A 27,885-nucleotide genomic window follows, 5' to 3' on the forward strand; every position below is an offset into this window, starting at 1 on the left:
ATTCAAACAGAACTAGCTTCAGAAGTGACAGGTCTGTGATCACTGGTTTACCCAATATGATACCAATGTACTGTAAGGTCTTGGAAAGTTTGACAAGAAGATTGCCCCCCTCCTTAGCGAAGGCCCGATACTAACTGACCCAGAGAAAATAAATGAGATCTTTAGACATTTTTACAGGTACATTTGTGGGTCTAAGACAAATTCATAGGCTATAGCAGCCTGGGTATATTCTATGTGCCATGGCATTATATTAACACCATCATTTGGAATTGTTCTTGCCATTACTTGGAAGTCAACTAAAGTTATTGCCTGCACTTTTTTGCCTCATTCTATGTTCTCCAGAGTAATGGACATGGGCTGCAGCATGGCTTATAGTACTATAATGGATGCTTGACTGGGGCAATGCAGCCAGATTAGGGCAAGAACACTGGTGACCTAATGGCGGTGGGCCCTGATGGAAAGGTGAAATGTGGGTTTCTAGATTCATCTCTTATGCGTGACTGGGCTACTGTTACTGGTCCTCAGCTGCAGCCCAGGATCCTACCTAATGACCCAGCCTGTATCCATGATCATAGCAGGACCTTGCAAATACTTATGGTAAAAGTTTGGCTTCTGTCTTTTACCTAGAGTAGAGTGTATTGTGCAACCTGTGCTTGTAACTGATTGCTGGTGGGAGGACTCAAGCTCTACATTTTTCCTCCTGACATGTAATTAGGAAAGGAGTCGGATACCCGCTTTGCAGCTTGCCCGAGTATTATATTAAATTTAAGTACTTTGGGTAAGGACCCTAGTCAGGGTAATGACCTTTGCTCAGTAGGGGGTGCTTACAAGTTGTTATATGGAAAGATAGGAGGCCCAGAATTGCATTGGAAAAATGTCAACCTTCCAAAATATACTTAGGGGCCAATTTACCCAACCTCAACTTATATAAGGCCGCGTACACACGCGGGGACTGTTCGCCCAACTTTGTCCGCTGAACAGTGTTTCGGCAAACAGTCCGCTCGTGTGTGGGCTTTCAGCGGACAGTTTCAGCGAACAGTCCGCTGAACAAGGTTTTTCGGAAATTCCGAAAAACTGTCAGCGAACAGTCCCCTCGTGTGTAGGCTTGTTCGTCAAACTAAGTTCTGCGCATGCTCAGAAAGGATTTACATGCCGAAAGTTATAATGCAGTGTATAGGACGTCGTATTTTTCGTCCCGTCGTACGTGCCGTTCACGTCATCGCGCACGGTTTCAGCAAACTGTTCGTCCGTCGTGTGTTGCCATGTCCGTCCATGCTAATTTTGAGCGGACTGTTTGCTGAAACTGTTTGACGGACAAAGTTGGGCGAACAGTCCCCGCGTGTGTACGCGGCCTAACTTTGCCAGCCAGACATAGCATGAAGAACATTGGACTAACAACAATTCTAACTACACCAACATGGTTCCTGAGAGACAGATGGTGGAACCATGGTCCATTTTAGGATTATTACACACACCTCTTGATGCTCTTCCTACTCACATTAAACATATTAAGCTCCTATGAGACCTAGAAGGAGAGGGGAAAGATATTGAAAATCCCATGCCAAAATTTCTGTTAATGCCCTTAATGTCCTCTCCTGTCTTTCCTCAAGGAGTCTAGTCCCCAGCATTTAGTCTTTGGTATCAAAGGGATGTAGTTAACCCACAAAGAGTTTGGACCCGTGTGGTTCATTGCTGCCATTCTCTATGCTCCAACAAAGCTATGGTATCCCCAGATCCCACTTTTTACAATATGCACACATTTGACATTTTGTTACTTGCTTCAATCATACAGCACAACTAAGACTGCACTGATACTAGGGAAACCTTCAGAAAACCATGGATTGTTTTGGGTTTACCAGATCCTACGAGAGACTTCAGACACAGACCCTCTGCTATCGACCAACTCTTTTGGCAATTTTTTTTTAAAGGGACGTGGTCTCGGCATGGAAGAGTGAAGCCGCATCTCTCTGAGGCTCCCGGGCCGCGGCTATCTAGGGACCTGACACATCAGCCATACCTTCTATTTCAGCTCCTCATCATTGCCCAACATTGTGGAGAGGCAGTACGCTCACTCCAGAACTTCTGCAGCCCGAATGGAGCGGTATCTCGTGCCGCTGCAGCCGCCGGCATCTACTCTGGACCCGGCCAAGATGGCGCCGGTGTGGGCCATGAGGACGGAGCCCGGATCGTCGGTGGGGAGAGGTGAGAGATCTGAACTGTGTAATGACTTGCCACCATTCTCCCCGCCTAGCGATCTCTCCCCCTGCCTCCCTGGCTCACTGACTTTAACACTGCTGGGCAGCCCAGAGGGAGAGCATGGCAGATCTATACAGTGGGGATGGCATGGTACTCTAGCCTCCCAGAACTCTTACACAGGCACACAGCTTCCCACTACACAGCAGCAGCACCAAGCGCTGAACTCACCACAGGCTTTGTCTATGCAGGCTCTCTCACCCATACCATGCACTGAGCAGGCAATCTGGGCACTCCTGCAGAAACTCCCCACCAGGGAAGACCTGGACTCAGTTGTGTCCAGAATTGAGGGTGCACTGAGGGGAGAGATTGCGGGAATGAGGCAGGAGGTGACAGACGTGACAGCGCGAGTTTCTCTCTGGAAACAGACACCTCAGTCCGCCAACAAGAGGTCTCTGATCTGCAGAACATCCGGCAAGAAGTGACAGACCAAATTGCACAGCTATACCTCACAACAAATGACCTGGAAAACCGCAACCAAAGGCGTAACATAAGACTGCACGGCCTACCCGAAGCGACCCGACAGATTGACCTCAAGGCGACGGTAACGGCCATTTTCAATAACTGCCTTGAACAACCACCGGAAACGCCAATTGCAATTGACAGAGTTCATAGAACGCTAGGACCCAGGAGCCCCACGGAAGACAGACCCAGGGATGTGCTCTGCTGCTGGCACAATTACACCGTTAAAGAGGACATTCTCCAAAAGGCTTGGCACAGAGGGAGCATTGATTTGGATGGCGCCTCAGTTGTCCTGCGACCCTCCAGATGCGTCGTTGCATGAAACCCCTGCTGGAGAGACTCAATGAAAGGGGGATCACCTATAAGTGGGGTCACCCCTTTCACCTGATTGTACGTAAGGACGGCAGGTCGCATGCCCTCCGACATCCAGCAGATGTTCCCGACTTTCTCAGGGCTCTGGGTCTACCCTCTCTACAACTACCCAATTGGCTGGCGTTTGACCGTCACCTGCAAGCAACACGTCTAGACCCCAAAGGTCACAATGCAACCGTCGCTCTCAACGCAGAAGGTCGCAGAATCCGCAGGACAATGAACTCTGATCAGTGCTTGCTGCGTTTTGTGGCTTTTCTCTCATTTTTTGTTTTTTTTCTTTCTCCTCTTCTCGGTCTTCCTTTCTCTCCATTGCACAGGTACAGCATTTTTGAATAATCGGCACGGAGATGAACTCTAATTGCGGAAGCTCGCAGGCTTTGCAGGACACTAAACCGTGAGCCCCTGGTCTAAGGCCGGAACACTTCCTCGTTATTTTCTCTGTTTTATTTTACTTTTTGTTTTTCTCTTTCTGCCTCTGTCCCTTTTTTTGTGGTAGGGGGTTATGGGAGTACAGGCCCCTCTATAACTAGAAGTCTGGCCCTCCGGGCTAAAGGGGCATTTCCCCACCACCCAGTGACTGGACTGGAGATAGGCTCTCTGGGGGTGGCCCCCCTGGCCCGCCCAACATGGTACCCACGACATGCTGGCACTAACCTGCTCTAGCCTTGCCCGGCTACATGTAGGGGGAGGGAGGGAACAGGGAGAATGATGGGTTGGATACTGCCTGGATTTTAGGCTTTCAACCTTGTGGAGTCGGGATACCTCCGGCCCTATAGGGAGGGGCACTGCCCCACAGATGACACTTTGGGCCTCCTCCCCCCTTCCACCTGCACTCCCCCTTATAACTCCGGATCAGCTCTATATGTTGGCACCTGTGAGCCGGGGACAAAATGGGCATTGGCTTTCATAACTGCTTGGCCTGGGAACATGGGGGCGGTCCCCGTAGGACCTTCCTCTGTTAGGGAAAAGGGGCCGGGTAAAGGGGACACAACTCATTATCAGGGGGCTCTGGCCCGGAGGGGTGGGCGGTCTCCCCTCCTGACAATGCTGTTAATTGTGCAATGGGTCGGCTGCAGATTGTTATAGTTATGTTGCCATTTAAGGGAATAAGTTAAACTGAGGTTTCAAGGTTTATGTTACATTTTGTATTGCTTTCTGATGATGTTTCTTTGTTGAGTAGCTGAGTACTCCACAGCGGTTTCTGCTGAGATCGCTGCCAGCAAGGAGTACCTGGAAGAGCCCCGTGCTCCAGGGGTCTGGCCTCCGAAGTGCCCTACCGCTTCCCCCACTAGGCCTTTGCTGCCAACATAGGCAGTAGTTCTCCAGTTGGAGATCTAGTTTTCTCCCAAATTTCCCCCTTCACTCTTGCTCTTTCTACCCTCCCAGCCTTGAATTTCCTCTAAGCCTCTCTCCTCCTTCTCTTTCTAGCCCCCCTATCCCGTCTGCTCTCTTCCTTCTCCCACACCCTACCTACCATCTGAGCTCCTGGCGAGTCCCGGCGGACCATCCCTGACCTGCCTGCGATGTCTCTGAAAATTGTGTCTTGGAATGTGAAGGGCTTCAATGTCCCAGAGAAGCGCACAAGTTGCCTGGCGGATCTCTGGAGACAGAGACTGCAAGTGGTCTTTTTGCAAGAGACATGGGATGAGCTGAACACCCCCCGGTTCGGTTCGCACCAGAACTTTCGAACAGACCCCAAATTCGAACGAACTTTAGAACCCCATTGAAGTCTATGGGACTCAAACATTCAAAATTAAAAGTGCTAATTTTAACAGCTAATATGCAAGATACTGTCCTAAAAAGGGTTTGGGGACCTGGCTCCTGCCCCAGGGGACATGGGTCAATGCCTAAAATGTTTTTAAAAATGGCAGTTTTGGCGGGAGCACTGATTTTAATGATGATTAAAGTGAAAAAAAAGTGAAATATTCCTTTAAATATGGTGCCTGGGGGGTGTCTGTAGTATGCCTGTGAAGTGCCACGTGTTTCCCGTGTTTAGAACAGTCCCTGCACAAAATGACATTAAACGGAAATAACACCATTTAAAACTGCTTGCGGTTTTAATGTTATATCTGGTTCCTGCAATATGGTTGAAAATCATTGAGAAAAATGGCATGGGAAGCCCTCCCTGCCCATTACCAGCCTATTTGGGTCTTGCACGCAAATTAAGGGGAACCCTGTACCCATATTAAAAAAAGGAAATGCGTGTGGCCCCCAGGCCCTATATACTCAGAACAGCAGTATACAGGACTGTGTAGGTTTGTTGTGTTAAGTTGAATCTGTTTGTAATTTTCAACTGGTACATTTTTTAAGTGTAGCTCCAGTCAAAAAAACTATTTTTAAGCTTTTTGGAAAACATAGGGAAGGGTTATCACCCCTGTATAATTTGTTTTGTCGTCCATCTTTTTTCATCTCACTTGCTGTTGTCTCCTTCCGTTTGCAAGTAGGAGATGTTTGTAAATTGGATGTTTGAAAGTAGGGGCCTGCCCTATATGCTCTGCAAAAATGGCGGAACAAGGTGTTGGTTTTGCCACAATATTGTAAGCCCTCAAAGTGACTCTTGGTGGGCGCTGGAGCGCCCTGCTGTGAACGATTATATCAAGAATTGTAATTACATGCCATTGTTGAACAGTGGTTGAAAAATTGACCTTTGGTGGTTGTGGTGCTGGTGCCACAACACTATAAGTCCTCACCGTTACTCTGGGTGGGCACAGGAAGGAGCCCTCCTGTGAAATATTATATTAAGAATTGTAATTACATGTCCCTGTTAAACAGGGGCAGAAAAATTTGGCCTTAAGCACTGCTGCTGGTGCCACCACACTGCAACCTCTCCCATATACTCTAGTTTTATTGCAGGAATTAGCCCTGCTGCAAAGCATTGCATCAAAAATTGTACTTAAACGCCCCTGTTAAACAGGGGCAGAAAAATTGGGCCTTAGGCACTGGTGCTGGTGCCACCACACTGCAACCTCTGCCATATACTCTAGTTTTATTGCAGGAATTAGCCCTGCTGCAAAGCACTGCATCAAAAATTGTAATTAAACGCCCCTGTTAAACAGGGGCAGAAAAATTGGGCCTTAGGCACTGGGGCTGGTGCCACCACACTGCAACCTCTCCCATATACTCTACTTTTATTGCAGGAATTAGCCCTGCTGCAAAGCATTGCATCAAAAATTGTACTTAAACACCCCTGTTAAACAGGGGCAGAAAAATTGGGCCTTAGGCACTGGTGCTGGTGCCACCACACTGCAACCTCTTCCATATACTCTAGTTTTATTGCAGGAATTAGCCCTGCTGCAAAGCATTGCATCAAAAATTGTAATTAAACGCCCCTGTTAAACAGGGGCAGAAAAATTGGGCCTTAGGCACTGGTGCTGGTGCCACCACACTGCAACCTCTTCCATATACTCTAGTTTTATTGCAGGAATTAGCCCTGCTGCAAAGCATTGCATCAAAAATTGTACTTAAACGCAACTGTTAAACAGGGGCAGAAAAATTGGGCCTTAGGCATCACCCAGAACCAGAAATGTTCTTCCAACATATCAGCGGAGGAGGAAGAGGATAGACAATCAACATAACAGGACAGTCACTCAGCATTAGCATAGGCAGTCTTGAAGGGATGTGATATTTCAAAATAAATTATTCTGTTACATCAGCTTCAGGTGCTTGGTAGCTGTGGGTGATCCAAGACTGATTCATCTTGATGAAGGTCAGTCGATCAACTGATCCGGTGGACAGGCGCACCCTGTGATCGGTAACAAAGCCACCAGCAGCACTGAAGGTGCGTTCCGAAAGAACGCTGGATGCAGGACAGGCCAGTAGCTCAATTGCATACTGTGCAAGCTCTGGCCAGTGATCCATCCTCAAGACCCAGTAAGCCAGAGGATTTTCGGTGGGAAAGGTGTCCAAGTCTGACCTTGCCCCTAGGTATTCCTGCACCATGTAAATTAGACGCTTGTCTGAAAGCATCAGTCAGACGGCCACCTTTTCCACTGCTCCTTCTGACCGATGCCTCAGTAACACGTTGTCCAGGACCAGGAGTTTGTAACCTCCCAGTCTCTGGGAACGCGTTGCACAGACCTTTCTGCAAGGCCTCCCAGAGATGTCTCATCCTCTGCTCCCTCTGCGATGGCAAGATAAGGTCGGCAACCTTACCCTTGTACCGTGGATCAAGGAGAGTGGCCAGCCAGTAATGGTCCCTCTCCTTGATCCGAAGAATACGAGGATCCTTCCGCAGGCTTTGCAGGATCAGGGAGGCCATGCAGCGTAGGTTAGCTGAGGCATTCAGTCCGGAGTCCTCTGGGTCACTAAGGACAACATGATCCGCAGCTACCTCCTCCCAGCCACGTACAAGTCCACGTGTTTCTTGGGACTGTAAATCATCCCTACAAGACTGCTGCTGCTGCTGCTGATGCTGAGTGCCAGCCTCCACCTCCATGCTGACACAATTATCCTCCTCTTCCTCCTCCTCATCCTCTTCCTGTGTGATGGGTGGCACAGCAGGAACACTGTCTGGATAAAGGGGGCCTTGAGAGGCAAGGAAGTCCTCCTCTTCCTGCCTCTGTTCTGCCTCAAGTGCCCTGTCCATTATTCCACGCAGCGTATGCTCCAACAGGTGGACAAGAGGTACAGTGTCACTGATGCATGCACTGTCACTGCTCACCATCCTTGTGGCCTCCTCAAACGGTGACAGGACAGTGCATGCATCCCTGATCATGCCCCACTGGCGTGGTGAGAAAAAAACGAGCTCCCCTGACCCTGTCCTGGTGCCGTAGTCGCACAGGTACTCATTGATGGCCCTCTGCTGCGTGTGCAGCCGCTGCAGCATGGCCACTGTTGAGTTCCATCTGGTGGGCATGTCACATATAAGGCGGTTCTTGGGCAGGTTCAACTCCTTTTGGAGCTCAGCCAGCCGAGCACAGGCATTAAATGATCAGCGGATATGCACACAGACTTTCCTGGCCTGCTTCAGGACATCCTGTAAGCCGGGGTACCTGCCCAAGAACCGCTGCACCACCAGGTTAAGGACGTGAGCTACACAGGGCACATGGGTCAGTTGTCCCTGTCGGAGGGCGGAGAGGAGGTTGGTGCCATTGTCACAAACCACCATTCCTGGCTTAAGCTGGCGTGGCATCACCCACCTCTCGGCCTGCCCCTGCAGAGCTGACAAAACATCCGCCCCAGTGTGGCTCCTGTCCCCCAAACAAACCAGCGCAAGCACGGCATGGCATCGTTTTGCCTGCGTACTTGCGTAGCCCCTGGAACGCCTACGAAGCACCGCTGGTTCTGAGGACAGAGCACTGGAAGAGGCCATGGAGGAAGAAGAAGAGGAGGGGGTGGAGGAGAGAGGTGTGTCACAACCAATAGTAGCATTTTGGAGGCATGGTGGCGGAACAACCTCCAACACTACTGCACCTTGTCCTGCATCCTTCCCAGGTGCCAGAAGAGTGACCCAATGGGCCGTGAAAGACAGGTAACGTCCCTGTCCATGCCTGCTGGACCATGAGTCAGCAGTAATATGCACCTTACCGCTGACCGCCCTGTCCAGCGAGGCAAGGACATTGCCTTCCACATGCCGGTAGAGAGCCGGAATCGCCTTCCGTGAGAAAAAGTGGCGTTTGGGGACCTGCCACTGAGGAACCGCACATTGTACAAACTCACGGAAGAGGGCCGAGTCTACCAACTGAAAAGGCAGCAGTTGAAGTGCTAGCAATTTAGCCAAGCTAGCATTCAACCGCTGGGCATGTGGATGGCTGGGAGTGAACTTCTTTCGCCGGTCCAGCAGCTGGGGCAGGGACATTTGCCTGCTATAATCGGACGTGGGTGTACCGCTAGCAGAGTTCCCGGAAGCACTTGGCTGTGACACACCTAATTCTATACCTTCATTCCTCTCAGAGCAGGTTTCAGAGAGGACTGAAGGTCTAGTGGGGTTGGAGATGCCAGCTGATGAGGAGCAAGGAGAGGTCCGCTTTGTTCTTTGGTGTGGGTCTTTGAGGTACGCTTGCCAACGAGCTGCATGGCAGGTCAACATATGTCTGGTCAAGCATGTGGTGCCCAAGCGGCTGATGTTTTGGCCACGTGAGATACGCTTGAGACATATGTTGCAAATAGCAGCGGTGCGATCTGATGCACTCGTCTCAAAAAAGGCCCACACCAAAGAACTTTTAGAATAACGCGCAGAGGCAGCGCCCTGCACAGGCGGAGCTCTGCGGTGTGATTCAGTCGGTGTGCTGCCCCTAAGCTGGCCCCCGGAGGGCATCCTGCCTCGTTGGACATGTGCCTCCTCCTCCTCCTCTCTCCTTCCAGGCACCCACGTGGAGTCAGTGCCCTCATCATCCCCTCCCTCTTCATCGCTGTAGCAAACCTGGCAGTATGCTGCAGCTTGTGGAACATGACTGCCAGATTGCTGTCCTTCTTGAGCATCCCCTCTCTCTGCGCTCACGCTACTGCCTTCCTCTAGCTGAGTGTCATCATCAGAGTCCACAAAACACTGGGCATCCTCCTGGAGCATGTACCCAACACTGTGCTCAAAGAGTTCAGGAGACTCCTCAGGAGGACGTGGTGAGTCTAGGGAAGGAGTCACTGATGATGACATTGAGAGGAGGGAAGATGATGCATTGGCAGCTGCTTTGCTAGTACCCTGAGACTGGGTGAAAGAGGATGAGGAGGATGAAGAGGGCTTGGTCATCCACTCTACCAAGTCGTTGGCATGTTGCGGCTCAACATGTCCAGCTGCCGAAAAGAAGGACAAGCGTGTCCCATGGCCACGTGCTGATTACAATGCACCGTGTCCACGACCAGCACTGTTGTCTCTAGACACAGAGCCTACTTGCCCTCTTTTATCGGCTCACGCCTGTCTGCCTCTCCTTGCTGGCCTTCCAGACATGGTAATGGCCTGAAGGGAGTTGGGTAAAAAAGCAGTTGGGTAGTGTATATTGTGCTAGAGGCACACAACACCCACTAACTCCTGCAGATGCCTTTATTATAGAACACCAGAGATAAAGGGGTATATACAGATGTATACTGTGCTGTGCTGGAGGCACACACAACTTCCAATAACTCCTGTAGATGGCAAGTGGTCTCAAATAGAGAAGAGCTATGTAGGTGGATATAGCGGTATGTACTGGGTACAGAGCACGCAGACAGCACGCACAAGCTCCTAACACTACTGACTGCAAGCTCTATTATAAAAGATAGATCACTAGCTATATAGGTGAGGTGAATATAGCGCAACAGCAAGATCGAAAATCGTCCGAAAACGATCGGTGTGTACTGTAGAACACCCACTGCTTCAGACGCCAACACACTACACAAGGCCGCCGCGCTGGCGGCCTTATATAGTGTGGGGCCTGCACTACACAGCCTGAGCTATGATTGGCCACAGGCATCCTGCCTGTGGCCAATCATGGCTCTCCTCGCTGCTGGCGCTGCGATTGGCCAAGCATGCGGGGTCACAGTGCATGCTTGGCCAATCATGAGCCAGCAATGCACTGCACCATCGCAGTGCATTGTGGGCCGTGAGCGCCACACGAATTTGGCGCGAACGGACCAAAATGTTCGGACTTCGCCGAACGGACGAACAGCCGATGTTCGAGTTGAACGTATGCTCATCCCTACAAGAGACCCATTTTCGGGCAGACAAGATACCTAAACTTACCAGTAAGCGTTTCCGAGTGACGTACCACAGTGCTTCATCCTCCTCAAAATTAAAGGGCACGAGTATCCTCATGGCCAACACTTTGCCCTGGCAGTTGAAGGACGTCCATGCTGATCTTTAAGGCAGATACCTTTTTGTTAAGGGTACACTGCAGTCGCAAACTTATACCTTTCACAAACCTCTACCTGCCGAATGTAGACCAGCTGCCAGCTCTCGAAATTTGCCTGACCGCCCTGGTCTCCTTCACGGAAGGAACACTAGTGTTGGGAGGCGATCTCAACTTCACTATTGACCCCCGGAGAGACTCATCGATGGGATCTTCTGCCCTCTCCCTGAGGATCCGAAACAGAATTAGGGACCTGCTACATTCATATCGACTAGTTGACATCTGGCGTATCCTTCATCCACAAGAGAGGGATTACACCTGCTTCTCGCCGGTGCATGGCTCCTATTCCAGGATTGACCTTTTCCTGGTCTCCCATGATACGATCCCTTTGGTCTCTGGGGCTCAGATTGGGCATATCGCGCTCTCAGACCATGCTCCGATTTCCATAACCTTGGCTACACAAAGTCCAACAACTAAAACGGCTACATGGCGGCTAAATGAATCCCTTCTGCATGATCCTGAGGTCAGAGCAGACATTGTACGAGAACTTGGACTCTTCTTTGATAGTAACAAAGACTCGGTCGCTAATCCCCTCTCTATCTGGTCTGCGCATAAATGTTATATAAGGGGCATATTCATAAAACATGGCCATAGACTCAAAGTAGCCAGGGAGAAAACATTGTCCGAGATGCTGGCAAAGCTTCACGAGTGTGAAAAACGCCATAAAAACCGCCCAGACAGGGACCTCAAAGTAGAGGTAATTAACCTCCGTGAGAAGATCAAAGAGCATTTTCTGTTCCACTCCGGGAACAACCTTTTAAGGGTACGCAGAATGTTTTATGAGTTTGGAGATAAATGTAGTAGAACCCTAGCGAATGCCATACGAACCCAACGTAACCTTTCTTATATTCCGACCCTATCCACCTCCACAGGAAATAAAATCCATGACTCGGCGGAAATGGCGGAGGTCTTCCGGGCTTTTTATGCAGCACTCTACAACCTACATTCTCATCCCATGGGAGACCGTCCCCAGAGTAGTTTAGAAGCTATTGAGACATATCTGGCTAGCGGCAGACTTGCCCTCGCTTAATGAAGAGGAGGCGGAGTTATTTTCACGGAACTCTCAAATGCTATAGCTAGTGCCCCGAAGGAAAAGGCACCAGGCCTCGACGGCTTTACCAACTCCTACTACAAAAACTTCCAGACTCAACTGGCAACCCATTTTATCACCGCCTTCAACGCAATACTAGATGATCATACCATACCACCAGACCTGCTACAAGCCAGCATATCGTTTATCCCAAAACTAGAGAAAGACCCGCTTCTCTGTGCCAGCTATAGGCCTATTTCTCTACTAAATTGCGATCTGAAATTGTTTACTAAAATATTGGCTGAACGAATAGGGTCTGTCCTCCAACGTATAATTCCTTTAGACCAGGTCAGCTTCATCCGTAACAGAGAGGCGCGAGACAACACGATCAGGACGATTGATGTGGTAGCAAGGGCCAAACACTTTAATGTACCTTTGATCCTACTGTCGACAGACGCTGAAAAGGCATTTGATAGGGTCAACTGGACTTTTCTGTTGGCCACTCTGCGACACCTTGGAATGCCAGCCTCCATTCTGCCCTGGGTCTCAGACATTTATTCTTGTCCTTCCGCATCAGTCAGAGTGATCGGGGTAGCCTCCAACCCATTTGAGATCAGCAACGGGACGAGGCAGGGTTGCCCACTTTCTCCACTCCTGTTCATAATCTCCCTAGAACCCCTGCTACAACATATTAGGCTCAACCTGGACATCAGAGGACTCGAAACAAGCACTTACCACCACAAAGTTGCTGCGTACGCAGACGACCTGTTATTCTATGTCGCCAATCCCCACACCTCGTTACCAATTTTGCTGGCAGAAATACGCCGCTACGGGTCGCTCTCAGATTTCAAAATTAATCTCCAGAAATCAGAGGCACTAAACGTCTCCCTATCCCCCGGCTCCCGGGCTTCCCTTAGCGACAACTTTCCCTTCCGGTGGTCTCCCCAGGCTATTAAATATTTAGGCACAAGAATCCCATCAGAATTGCACCTTATCTATCAACTTAACTTTCAATCACTTCTGAACACCTTTTCCTCAGACCTGGTTCGGTAGAAGCAACGTACTAAAGATGAATATCATGCCACGAATGCTTTACCTTTTACAAGCTCTACCAGTGAGGCTACCACGGACTTTCTTCCGTAAATTGCACACGATAATGGTTAAATATATCTGGCAGGGCAAGCCTGCGCAGCTTAAAAGCTCCCTACTACACCGACCCAAACTCAGAGGGGGGGTGGGTCTCCCTGACCCTGCGTTATACTGCACAGCAGTCCATATGAACAGGGCAGTGGACTGGTGCCGGCATAAATCACATAAGCTTTGGGTCAGTCTGGAACAGGAATCAGTACTGGCACCTCTTGAAGGCTTGCCATGGAGTGGAGTGAGGCCTCCCAGTTCCTCCCCTTCCCACCCATTAATAGAAACCACTCTACAAGAGCTTCACAGATATTTTAGAATTACTAAGACGCTCAGTTTTCCCTCCCAGATGGCACCTATAATCGGACATCCGAAATTCTTTCCAGGGCTCTCTGACAGGTGGAAACTGATGTGGAAGTTGATTTTACGTCTATTGTGGACCAAAGTAATTTGTATCCTGTTCAATACATTGCCGCTAATCCCCAGTCCTCCCTGGCCAGAGATTGGAGACCAATTACGCTTTCCAAATTTAAGATCTTTCTGGGCCTATCCCTCGACATGGGCATAGTTAAAATGAGTATGTTGCGTCATATTGGTCCACTGTCCCAATTTACCATATGCCCGTGTTCTCTGCCTCCATGACCAGGGCACGATATGAGCAGATCTTGTGGTTCATGCATTTCAACAACAATGAACTCTGTCGTCCTTGTGGAGAGCCTCGATACGATCGGCTCTACAAAATTCAGCCCCTCGTAAACCACTTGAACCAACGTTTTGCAGACTTGTTTACTCCCCATCAAGTTGTCTGCATTGATGAGTCCCTGATTACGTTTTCTGGTCGCTTGTCTTTCAAACAGTATCTTCCCATCAAGCGTGCCAGATACTGGGTCAAGATGTATAAGCTCTGTAACAGGGCCACAGGCTATACATGTAGTTTTATGGTTTACAAGGGAAAAGATAGCCATGTAGAGCCGGATAACTGCCCTGACTACATAGGGAGTGCTTGAAAGATTGTGTGGGACTTGGTGTCACCCTTATTCAGAAAGGGGTACCATTTGTATGTGGACAATTATTACATGAGCGTGCCACTTTTTAGACACTTGTTTGATCATCAGATTGGAGCATGTGGCACCGTGCGTCATAATCGCCAGGGCTTTTCCCAGCAGCTTGTAGATTCCTGTCTTAAGCTGGGGGAGAGATCCTGCTTGAAGTGTAAAAATTTGCTCACTGTGAAGTGGAGGAATAATAAGAATGGTGTTGTTCTTACCTCCCTTCATACAGTAACAGCGTTTACTCCCACGATACATAAAGCAGTGACTCCAGCGCTGTAGGAGGTGATTTCACCACCACAGTTAAAAACAAAAAACATGTGTGAGACTTTTTGGGAGCCTAGCCGTGTATGGGACCCCGAAAACCAAGCACCGCCTTCAGGGTTTCTGATGGTGTAAATTTTTGATTTCAGTCCTCGCTGCCTATCACAGTTTTGGAGGCCATGGAATGCCCAGATGGCACCCCCCAAATGACCCCATTTGGAAAAGTAGATACCCCAAGCTATTTGCTGAGAGGTATGGTGAGTATTTTGTAGATCTCGCTTTTTGTCACAACGTTTTGAAAATTGAAAAAAGAAAAAAAAATTATTTTCTTTCTTCATTTTCAAAAACAAATGAGAGCTGCAAAATACTCACCATATGTAGCACTGATGGGCATTGATAGGCGGCACTGATGGGCACTCATGGGTGGCACTGATGGGCACTGATAGGCGACACTGATGGGCACCAAATGGCTGCAAAGTTGGGTACTTATGGGTGGCATGCTGACATTATCACTGACATTATCACTGAGGGTGAGGTAATGGGGCTGCTGAATAGGTGGAGAAATATTCCACACCTGGAAGTGTTCTCTAACAGTAGATGTGTCCAAAGTGCATTAATGTAAACAGTGTGAGCAGTTTGGCCACAGACTATCCTTTTCTAAGTCTGGAGTAGCACATTAATGTCAATATCACATGACTGCGGCTCCTGTCTGTGATTCAGGCATTAGCGAAATTAGCCCATGAAAGAGCCTTTAACCCCATCCACACACTCTTTTTCTTGATGTTCGAGCATAGTGGACAGTTGCTTATGGACCTATTGCCAGTTCCTCCTTGTACACTAAAACATGGGGTCCAGCAGGAGTGCACTTCGTTGAGGAGGGCCAAACAAGTGGTTCTTGAATGTCACAGTCTCACAGAGACTTGGCGGATAAAGCAACTGTTGACCTGAGATTAGGGTTTACATTTAGGGGCTGTGTTGAGGTTTACATTTAAGGGTTATGTTGGGATAAGAGGTTACATTCAGGGGGATCCTTATGGCCTGGGGGACAGGAGGCTGGTCAAAAACTGAAAATGAGGGCTTGTGTCCTGGGTGAGGACTGTCCAGCTAGACCCACTGCTGACAGGGGGAAAGATGTACCATAGACATTCCACTGGGTCAAGAAGCTCCTGTAGAATTTTACTTGCCTCCCATTGAGACTTGTTCCATGGACTCTGACTGTCCCACTGGACCTGTGGACATTTCTGAGGACTCAGAATTCCCAGGTCCAGATGGGGGAAAAAAAACCAAACACCTGATGCCTCTGAACAACCACCTTCTTCTGAGGAGCCTTTTGATGATATGGTGGACGGTGGCAAGGTTCACCTTCCCATTAGATCCACCCAAGGACAATTACCTGTGAAGTACACTGAATATGTGGTGCAATATTTTACTGTTTTTTTTTTGTTATTACGTTTTCATTGTGGTTTTCTGCTGTCCCATGCCGATTACTGCATTCTATGCAAATTGAACAAAATCAAACATTTTCATGCTTTATTCTTTGCAATGCAAATGCGTGACTGCAAAAAATACCATGTTATAACCACTAGTTTGCTCCGAGGAGCATGTTTATTTCCTATAATAGTCAGCACTAGGGATGAGCTTGGTGTTCGAGTCGAACGCATGTTCGACTCGAACACCGGCTGTTCGCCCGTTTGGGGAAGCCAGAACCCCGTGGACCGTTCGCGCCAAATTCGTGTGGTGCTCACGGCCCACAATGCACTGCGCCATCGCAGTGCATTGCTGGCTCATGATTGGCCAAGCATGCACTGTGACCCCGCATGCTTGGCCAATCACAGCGCCGGAAGCGAGGAGTGCCATGATTGGCCACAGGCAGGATGCCTGTGGCCAATCATAGCTCAGGTTGTGTAGTAGACGCCCCACACTATATAAGGCCGCCAGCGCGGCGGCCTTGTGTAGTGTGTTGGTGTCTGCAGGAGTTAGTGGGTGTTCTCTGTGTACCGTCAACGCAGTATACACCATCCGTTATCCACCTATTTAGCTATATTGCTCTTCTGTAATTGAGCTATCATCCATCTGCAGGAGTTTCTGGGTGTTGTCTGTGTGCCCTGAGCGCAGTATACACCTTTATACACCTATTTTGCTCTTCTCTAATTGAGCCCTCTGCCATCTGCAGGAGTTAGTTGGTGTTGTGTGCCTCCAGCACAGCACAGTATACACTAGTATCTACCCTTTAATTCTGTTCTTCTATAATAAAGGCATCTGCAGGAGTTAGTGGGTGTTGTGTGCCTCCAGCACAATATACACTACCTAATTGCTTGTTTTCCCATCTCCCTTCAGGCCATTACCATGTGTGGAAGGCCAACAAGGAGAGGCAGACAGGCATGAGCCGATAAAAGAGGGCAAGTAGGCTCTGTGTCTAGAGACAACAGTGCTGGTCGTGGATGCGGTGCATCGTCATCAGCACGTGGCCATGGGACACGCTTGTCCTTATTTTCGGCAGCTGGACGTGTTGAGCCGCATCATGCCGGAGACTTGGTAGAGTGGATGACCAAGCCCTCTTCATCCTCCTCATCCTCTCTCACCCAGGCTCAGGGTACTAGCAAAGCAGCTGCCAATGCATCCTCTTCCCTTGTCTTATTGTCATCATCAGTGACTCCTTCCTTAGACCCACCACGTCCTCCTGAGGAGTCCCCTGAACTCTTTGAGCACAGTGTTGGGTACATGCTCCAGAAGGATGCCCAGTGTTTTTGTAGGCTCTGATGATGATACTCAGCTAGAGGAAGGCAGTAGCGTGAGCACAGAGAGAGGTGATGCTCAAGAAGGACAGCAATCTAGCAGTCATGTTCCACAAGCTGCAGCATGCTGCCAGGTTTGCTCCAGCGATGAAGAGGTAGGGGATGATGAGGGCACTGACTACACGTGGGTGCCTGGTAGGAGAGAGGAGGAGGAGGAGGCACATCTCCAATGAGGCAGGATGCCCTCCGGGGGCCAGCTTAGGGGCAGCACACCGACTGAATCACACCGCAGAGCTCCGTCTGTGCAGGGCGCTGCCTCTGCGCGTTATTCTAAAATTTCTTTGGTGTGGGCCTTTTTTGAGATGAGTGCATCAGATCGCACCGCTGCTATTTGCAACATATATCTCAAGCGTATCTCGTGTGGCCAAAACATCAGCCGCTTGGGCACCACATGCTTGACCAGACATATGTTGACCTGCCATGCAGCTCATTGGCAAGCGTACCTCAAAGACCCACACCAAAGAACAAAGCAGACCTCTCCTTGCTCCTCATCAGCTGGGATCTCCAACCCCACTAGACCTTCAGTCCTCTCTGAAACCTGCGCTGAGAGGAATGAAGGTGTAGAATTAGGTGTGTCACAGCCAAGTGCTTGCGGGCACTCTGCTAGCAGTACACCCACGTCCGATTGTAGCAGGCAAATTTCCCTGCCCCAGCTGCTGGACCGTAGAAAGCAGTTCACTCCCAGCCATCCACATGCCCAGCGGTTGAATGCTAGCTTGGCTAAATTGCTAGCAATTAAACTGCTACCTTTTCAGTTGTTAGACTCGGCCCCCTTCCGTGAGTTTGTGCAATGTGCGGTTCCTCAGTGGCAGGTCCCCAAAGGACACTTTTTCTCACGGAAGGCGATTCTGGCTCTCTACCGGCATGTGGAAGGCAATGTCCTTGCCTCGCTGGACAGGGCGGTCAGCGATAAGGTGCATATTACCGCTGACTCATGGTCCAGCAGGCATGGACAGGGACGTTACCTGTCTTTCACAGCCCATTGGGTCACTCTTCCGGCAGCTGGGAAGGATGCAGGACAAGGTGCAGTAGTGTTGGAGGTTGTTCCAAAATGCTGCTACTGTTTGTGACACACCTCTCTCCTCCACCCCCTCCTGTTCTTCTTCCTCCATGGCCTCTTCCAGTGCTCTGTCCTCGGAACCAGCGGTGCTCCAGGGGCTACGCAAGTACGCAGGCAAAACGATGCCATGCCGTGCTTGCGCTGGTTTGTTTGGGGGACAGGAGCCACACTGGGGCAGATGTTTTGTCAGCTCTGCAGGGGCAGACCGAGAGGTGGTTGACGCCACGCCAGCTTAAGCCAGGAATGATGGTTTGCGACAATGGCACCAACCTCCTCTCCGTCCTCCGTCAGGGACAACTGACCCATGTGCCCTGTGTGGCTCACGTCCTTAACCTGGTGGTGCAGCGGTTCTTGGGCAGCTACCCGGGTTTACAGGATGTCCTGAAACAGGCCAGGAAAGTCTGTTTGCATTTCCGCTGATCATTTAATGCCTGTGCTCGGCTGGCTGAGCTCCAAAAGGAGTTGAACCTGCCCAAGAACCGCCTTATATGGGACATGCCCACCAGGTAGAACTTAACGTTGGCCATGCTGCAGCAGCTGCACACGCAGCAGAGGCCATCAATGAGTACCTGTGCGACTATGGCACCAGGACAGGGTCAGGGGAGCTCAGTTTCTTCTCACCACGCCAGTGGGGCATGATCAGGGATGCATGCACTGTCCTATCACCGTTTGAGGAGGCCACAAGGATGGTGAGCAGTGACAGTGCATGCATCGGTGACACTGTACCTCTTGTCCACCTCTTGTAGCATACGCTGCCTGGAATAATGGACATGGCACTTGAGGCAGAACAGAGGCAGGAAGAGGAGGGCTTCCTTGCCTCTCAAGGCCCCCTTTATCCAGACAGTGTTCCTGCTGGCCCACCCATCACACAGGAAGAGGAAGAGGAAGAGGAGGAGGAGGAGGAGGAGGAGGAGGAGGATTGTGCCAGCATGGAGGTGGAAGTGGAGGCTGGCACTCAGCATCAGCAGCAGCAGTCTTGTAGGGATGATTTACTGTCCCAAGAAACCCGTGGACTTGTACGTGGCTGGGAGGAAGTAGCTGCGGATCATGTTGTCCTTAGTGACAAAGAGGACTCCGGACCGAATGCCTCAGCTAACCTACGCTGCATGGCCTCCCTGATCCTGCAAAGCCCGCGGAAGGATCCTCGTATTCTTCGGATCAAGGAGAGGGACCATTACTGGCTGGCCACTCTCCTTGATCTACGGTACAAGGGTAAGGTTGCCGACCTTATCTTGCCGTCGCAGAGGGAGCAGAGGATGAGACCAGAGGCCTTGCAGAAAGGTCTGTGCAACATGTTCCCAGAGACTGGGAGGTTACAAACTCCTGGGTCTGGACAACGTGTTGCTGAGGCATCGGTCAGAAGGAGCGGTGGAGAAGGTGGCCATCTGACCGATGAGTTCAGACAATTTTTTAGTCCGCAGCCCAAAGGTATGATTGGTTCCAGCAACCATTGCCAGTGTCTGATTGACATGGTGCAGGAATACCTAGGGTCAAGGTCAGACTTGGACACCTTTCCCACCGAAAATCCTCTGGCTTACTGGGTCTTGAGGATGGATCACTGGCCAGTGAGCTACTGGCCTGTCCTGCATCCAGTGTTCTTTTGGAACGCACCTTCAGTGCTGCTGGTGGCTTTGTTACCGATCACAGGGTGCGCCTGTCCACTGACTCGGTTGATCGACTGACCTTCATAAAGATGAATCAGTCTTGGATCACCCACAGCTACCAAGCACCTGAAGCTGATGTAACCGAATAATTTTTTTTGAAATATCACATCCCTTCAAGACTGCCTATGCTGATACTGAGTGACTGTCCTGTTATGTTGACTGTCTATCCTCTTCCTCCTCCGCTGATATCTTGGAAGAACATTTTTGGTTCTGGGTGATGCCACCAGCCCAATTTTTTAGCCCCTGTTTTCAGGGGCGTTTAATTACAATTTTTGATGCAATGCTTTGCAGCAGGGCTCATTCCTGCACCACAACTAGAGTATATGGGAGAGGTTGCAGTGTCGTGGCACCAGCACCAGTGCCTAAGGCCCAATTTTTCTGCCCCTGTTTAACAGGGGCGTTTAATTACAATTTTTGATGCAATGCTTTGCAGCAGGGCTCATTCCTGCACTACAACTAGAGTATATGGGAGAGGTTGCAGTGTCGTGGCACCTGCACCAGTGGCTAAGGTCCAATTTTTCAGCCCCTGTTTAACAGGGGCATGTAATTACAATTCTTGATATAATAGTTCACAGGAGGGCCCGTTCCTGTGCCCACCCAGAGTAACTGTGAGGACTTATAGTGTTGTGACACCAGCACCACAACCACTAAAGGTCAAATTTTCTACCACTGTTCAACAATGGCATGTAATTACAATTCTTGATATAATCGTTCACAGCAGGGCGCTCCAGCACCCACCAAGAGTCACTTTGAGGGCTTACAATGTTGTGGCAACACCAACACCTTGTTCCGCCATTTCTGCAGAGCATATAGGGTAGGCCCCTACTTTCAAACATCCAACTTACAAACGTCTCCTACTTGCAAACGGAAGGAGACAACAGGAAGTGAAATGAAAAAAGACGTACGGCAAAAAAAATTATACAGGGGTGATAACCCTTCCCTATGTTTTCCAAAAAGCTTAAAAATAGATTTTTTGACTGGAGCTACACTTTAAAAATGTACCAGTTCAAAATTACAAACAGATTCTACTTAACACAACAAACCTACACAGTCCCTGTCTTGTTTGCACTGCCTGCATACTGCTGTTCTGAGTATATAGGGCCTGGGGGCCCCACGTCTTTCCTTTTTTTAATATGGGTACGGGGTTCCCCTTAATATCCGTACAAGACCCAAAGGGGCTGGTAATGGGCAGGGGGGGAGGCTACCCGGCCATTTTTCTCAATGATGTTCATCCATATTGCCGGAACCAGATTATACATTAAAACCGCAAGCAGTTTTAAATGACTTTTTTTCCGTTAAATGTCAGAAACCCCCCAGGCACTATATTTAAAGGAATATTTCACTTTTTTTTTTCACTTTAATCATCATTAATAACTTAACAACCGGCCCATAGCCGAATGACGGCTACAGGGCGGTTGTTTAACTTTGGGAGGCCTTCATATGACGTCCTCCCAGAATTCCGCTCACGCGTGCCCCCTGGGGCGCACACTCGAGGGCATCCATGACCGCCGGGTCCACAGGACCCGGCGCATCACAGATCACGATAAACGTCCGCTCATCGCGGCCGCTTACCACGTGATCGCTTCGTCAAATGACGGAGTGATCACTTGTAAACAACCCGGCGTCATGTTATGACGCCGGTTCCTCCCTCCCCTCTCTGTACTGATCGGTACAGCGGAGGGGGAAGAGATCGGTGTCAGCAGCGCTCTGGGCTGCATCTGCAGTGCCCACATCGCTGCTCACTGAAAATTAACCCCTCAATTCCCTGCCAATACTCTGCAATACCAGCCAATACTCTGCAATGCCAGCTAATACTCTGCAATACCCACCAATAGTCTGCAATGCCAGCTAATACTCTGCAATACCCACCAATACTCTGCAATACCCGCTAATACTCTGCAATACCAGCCAATACTTTACAATGCCAGCTAATACTCTGCAATACCCACCAATACTCTGCAATACCAGCTAATACTCTGCAATGCCAGCTAATACTCTGCAATACCCACCAATACTCTGCAATGCCAGCTAATACTCTGCAATACCCACCAATACTCTGCAATGCCAGCTAATACTCTGCAATACCCACCAATACTCTGCAGTACCCGCCAATACTCTGCAATACCCGCCAATACTCTGCAATACCAGCTAATACTCTGCAATACCCGCCAATACTCTGCAGTACCCGCCAATACTCTGTAGTACAATTCCAGCCAATACTCTGCAATACCCTGCCATAAATTGCCATACCCAGAGTCACCCTGCAATACCCAGCCATAGACATCCCCCCTCCTGCAGCCCTCCAGTGCTTCTACCGACTTGCCAATACAATCAAAGCCAGAATATTTATTTATTTATTTCAGGGTTCCCCGCTTAGAGGTGAGATGTGGGGTCTTATTGACCCCATATCTCACTGTAAATAGGACCTGTCATGCCATATTCCTATTACAAGGGATGTTTACATTCCTTGTAATAGGAATAAAAGGGATCAAAAAATTTATTTTTGGGGAAAAAAATGTCAAACTAAAATAAATAAAGTAAAATGAACAATAAGAATTTTTTTTTTTTAACCACTTGGGATCCGCGCTATTGCAAAATGACGGCAATAGCGCGGACCCACATTTCCGGGACTACGTCTATTGACGTAGTCCCGGTTACGAGCGGCCTGCGCGCCCCCTGAGGGGCGCGCGCGGCACGCTCTGTGATCGGCGAGTCCGTGAGACTCGCCTGATCACCGATCCGTGTAAGGGGTCGATCCCGACCCCTTATCACGTGATCAGCTGTCAGCCAATGACAGCTGATCATGTGATAAAACGGAGCCGGTAATCGGCTAGTATTCCTCCTCGCGCTGACAGCGCGAGGAGAAAAAAAAAAAGCCGATCGCCGGCGGCCGTGTTCGGGACATCAGTCCCGATCACGGCCAGCAATTTAAACGGACACCTGCCCCCTGCCAGTGCCCACCTGCCACCCGCAGTGCCATCCTGAAATAAAGTAAGTGCCCCCCTGTCAGTGCCACCCAGCAGTGCCCATAGTGCCCACAGTGCCACCCAGCAGTGCCCACAGTGCCACCCAGCAGTGCCCACAGTGCCACCCACAGTGCCACCCAGCAGTGCCACCCACAGTGCCACCCAAAATCTGCCTCAAAGGTGCTGCACCCCAGTGCCGCCCATCAGTGCCCAGCAGTGCCGCCCATCAGTGCCCAGCAGTGCCGCCCATCAGTGCCCAGCAGTGCCACCTATCAGAGCCACCTATCAGTGCCACCTATCAGTGCCCATCAGTCCCATCTATCTGTGGTACCTATCAGTGCCCATCCGTGCCACCCATGCGTGCCACTTATCCGTGCCACCCATCCGTGCCATCTTATCTGTGCCCATCTTTGCCCATCAGTGCCGCCTTATCTGTGCCCATCGGTGCCGCCTTATCTGTGCCTATTAGTGCCGCCTTAACTATGCCTATCAGTGCCCACCAGTGCAGCCTATCAGTGCCCACCAATGCAGCCCATCAGTGCCCACCAATGCAGCCCATCAGTGCCCACCAATGCAGCCTATCAGTGCCGCCTAATCAGCGCACTTCAATGAAGGAGAAAAATGACCCGTTTGCAAAATTTTATAACAAACTATTAAAACATGATTTTTATTTTTTTTTTGCATCTTTTTTTGTTTGTTTAGCAAAAAATAAAACTCCGAGCTGTAACTAAATACCACCAAAAGAAAGCTCTATTTGTGGGAAAAAAATGATAAAAATTTCATTTGGGTACAGTGTTGTATGACCGCGTAATTGTCACTCAAAGTGCATCAGCGCTGAAAGCTGAAAATTGGTCTGGGACTGAGGGGGGTTTAAGTGCCCAGTAAGCAAGTGGTTAAAGCGCCCCTGTCCCCATGCGCTCGCATGCAGAAACAAACGCATACGTAAGTCCCGCCCACATATGAAAACGGTGTTCAAACCACACATGTGAGGTATCGCTGCGAATGTTAGAGCGAGAGCAATAATTATAGCCATAGACCTCATCTGTAACTCAAAACATGTAACCAGTAAAAAAAATGTAAAGCGTCGCCTATGGGGATTTTTAAGTAGCGACGTTTGGTGCCATTCTACGAGCGTGTGCAATTTTGAAGAGTGACATGTTAGGTATCTATTTACTCGGCGTAACTTCATCTTTCACATTATGCAAAAATTGGGCTAACTTTACTGTGTATTTTTTTTTAAGCACAAAATTGGTTTTTTTTCCAAAAAAAAAGCATTCGAAAAATTGCTGCGCAAATACCGTGCAAGATAAAAAGTTGCAACGACCACCATTGTATTCTCCAGGGTATTTGCTAGAAAAAATATATAATGTTTTGGGATTCTATGTAATTTTCTAGCAAATAAATTATGATTTTTACATGTAGGAGAGAAATGTCAGAATTGGCCTGGGTGCTCCAGAACGCCTGATGGTGCTCCCTGCATGATGGGCCTCTGTATTTGGCCACACTGTGTAAAAGTCTCACACATGTGGTATTGCCGTACTCTGGAGTCATAGCAGAATGTGTTTAAGGGTGTAATTTGTGGTATGCATATGCTGTGTGTGAGAAATAAACTGATAATATGACAATTTTGTGAAAAAAAAAAGTAAAAAAAATATTGATTTTCCAAAGAATTGTGGGAAAAAATGACAACTTCAAAAAACTCATCATGCCTCTTACTAAATACCTTGGAATGTCTTCTTTCCAAAAAGGGGTCATTTGGGGGGTATTTGTACTTTTCTGGCATGTTAGGGTCTCAAGAATTGAAATAGGCCGTCAGTACTTCAGGTGTGATCAATTTTCAGATATTGGCACCATAGCTTGTGGACTCTATAACTTTCACAAAGACCAAATAATATCCACCAATTTGTACTTATTTTTACCAAAGATATGTAGTAGTATAAATGTTGTCCAAAATGTATGAAGAAAAATTACTAATCTGCTAAATTTTATAACGGAAACGAAGAAAAATTCATTTTTTAACAGAATTTTCGGCCCTTTTTCTTTTATAGCATAAAAAATAAAAAAACGAGCAGTGATTAAATACCACCAAAAGAAAGCTCTATTTATGTGAAAAAAAGGACAAAAATTTCATATAGGTCCAGTGCTGCATGACTGAGTAATTGTCATTCAAAATGTGAGAGCACCGAAAGCTGAAAATTGGTCTGGTTATTAAGGGTGTTTAAGTGCCCAGTGGTCAAGTGGTTAAAATCAGTGCTCCCGCCAAAACGGCCATTTTTAAAAACATTTTAGTCATTGACACATGTCCCTTGGGGCAGGAGCCAGGTCCCCAAACCCTTTTTAGGACAGTATCTTACATATTAGCCATTAAAATTATCACTTTATTTCGAACGTTCGAGTCCCATAGACTTCAATGGGGTTCTAAAGTTCGTACGAATTTGCGGTCCGTTCGAAAGTTCTGATGCGAACCAAACCGGGGGGTGTTCGGCTCATCCCTATTCACCATCTGCTGGCTTTGCTGTCCCCTTATATCACCAGGCAGGATATCTGAATGCGGCAAGCCATCACTCCGGAGAAGAGGCTCTTCGCCACATTGCTCTACTTGGCGACAGGGAGAAGCCTTCAGGACCTAAAGTTCTCCACACATCTCCCCCAAGGCCCTGGGGATCATTATTCCAGGGACCTGTTCTGCCATCATTCAGGTCCTGCAGAAGGACTATATGAAGGTAAGTTTTCTCCTTTAACCGTTTCCCGACCAGCACACACCGATGTACGTCGGCAGAATGGCACGGGCAGGCAAATGGGCGTACCTGTACGTCCCTTTAAATTTGCCGCCCTGACATCGCGAGCACACCGGCGGCACGCTCGCATGCCGGTTGGGACCCCCGTGAGTCTGGTCGCAAAATCGTGGGCAAATCATCTCACGGGGCGGCTGAATGGAGAAATGCTGTTGTAAACAGCATTCCCCCATTCTGCCTAGCAACTAGTGACGCTGATCTCTGCTCCATGTGATTGGAGCAGAGATCAGTGTTCACTAAATGAAAGCCCAGCCCCCCACAGTTAGTAACACACCCCTAGGAACACTTAACCCCTACACTGCCACCCACTGGTTAACCCCTTCCCTGCCAGTGTCATTTACACAGGAATCACTGCATTTATATAGCAGTGATTGCTGTATAATGGACAATGCTCCCAAAAATGTGTCAAAAATGTCCGATGTGTCCGCTATAATGTTGCAGTCACAATAACAATCGCTGATCGCCGCCATTACTAGTAAAAAAAAAAAATATTAATAAAAATGCCATAAATCTATCCCTATTTTGTAAACGCTATAACTTTTGCGCAAACCAATCAATATTCGCTTATTGCGATTTTTTTTACCAAAAATATGTAGAAGAATACATATCGGCCTAAACTGAGGGAAAAAAATTGTCACTCTATTTTTGTTTATAGCGCAAAAAATAAAAACCGCAGGGGTGATCAAATACCACCAAAAGAAAGCTCTATTTGTGGGGAAAAAAGAACGTCAATTCTGTTTGGGAGCCATGTCGCACGACCGCGCAATTGTCAGTTAAAGCGACGCAGTGCCGAATCGCAAAAAGTGGTCTGATCTTTGACCAGCAAAATGGTCCGGTCTGTAAGTGGTTAACATCACATTCTATGTATTTAATGATTGCTAATGTCTTGGATTTCTTTCCTCATTCCCTAATTACCATGATTGCAATATGTTCTAATTGATATGCTGTGCCCCTTTGTCCTCATGCATGCTGGAAGCTTTTCAAGTTCCTTTTTTGTCCTTCATGCATATTTGCCTTCACTAACTTCCCCACCATGCTCTTCTGGGCCCATAAACCTATAGTCTAGTCACTTAGCAATGTCTTTTGTCAGCTCCATAGTATTGCTTTCCCCTAAACACCCCCTAAAATGTGTACAAATGTTATTTGTGTGCTTAAATTCATGCAGAGTGCCATTTTTTTTTTATTTGGTTGGGCCAAACTCATTAGGAACCCCCCTCCCCCCAACTGCTAGGTCAGCTGATAGCAATCCTCTATCTGCTGACTTTGGCAAACCCAATACACAGTCTACCTACCTTTTTTCTGGTCACATTTATGGATGAATTCACCAAAGCATGTAGTGCAAGGGCCTGCCTCAATACTTTCAAATACTACAGTTTATTGTTTTTTTGTACTATTATTATCTTGATACGTAATAGCAGATGACTCTGATAAGGGGACCTTATACTTTAGGCTTTAAATACTCATTTGCCAAAATGTTATACTGATCTTGGCCAAAAATGTTTGTGTCTAATCTGTTTGCAATGTTGATGTTCCAAATGACAATTTTTTTTTCTTGTTTCACTCCACAGTTTCCTTCAACGCCACAGGAATGGCAGACTGTGGCCTCCCACTTTGCCAGCCGTTGGGACTTTCCCAATTGTGGAGGTGCAATTGATGGGAAACACGTCTGCATCATCCCACCCCCCAACTGGGGGTCCTACTATTATAATTACAAGGGGTTTAATAGTATTGTGATGTTGGTGGTGGTGTCAGCGACCTATGACTTCCTGTATGTGGACGTGGGGCAAAATGGCCAGATGTTGGATGGTGGAGTGCTCTCACGGACAGAATTCTACTGGCGTCTCCAGAGTGGCAGTCTGGGCTTGCCACCCCCAGAGGAGAATGTAGAAGAACTCCCGTTCGTATTCGTCGTGGATGAGGCATTTGCCCTGGCAAACCACCTGATGCGGCCTTTCCCGATGGGGACCCTCACCCCGGATCAGAGGATCTTTAATTTCTGGCTGGCCAGAGCCAGAAGAGTCATGGAGAACACTTTTGGAATACTGGCCAGCCGGTTCTGCCTATTTTTGACGCCAATCCACATGGCGGAATATAAACTCAATCACATAATGCTTGCCTGCTGTGTTCTGCACAATTTCTTAAAAAAGACATTCAGCTAACTATGTGGTCTCAGTTGGCCCAGATGCAGACTTGCCTGAAAATGACAATCTCACGGCCC

The sequence above is a fragment of the Lithobates pipiens genome, unplaced genomic scaffold, assembly GCF_037356315.1.
Source record: "Lithobates pipiens isolate NorthernLeopardFrog02 unplaced genomic scaffold, aLitPip1_a1.2 Scaffold_18, whole genome shotgun sequence".
Taxonomy (NCBI): domain Eukaryota; kingdom Metazoa; phylum Chordata; class Amphibia; order Anura; family Ranidae; genus Lithobates; species Lithobates pipiens.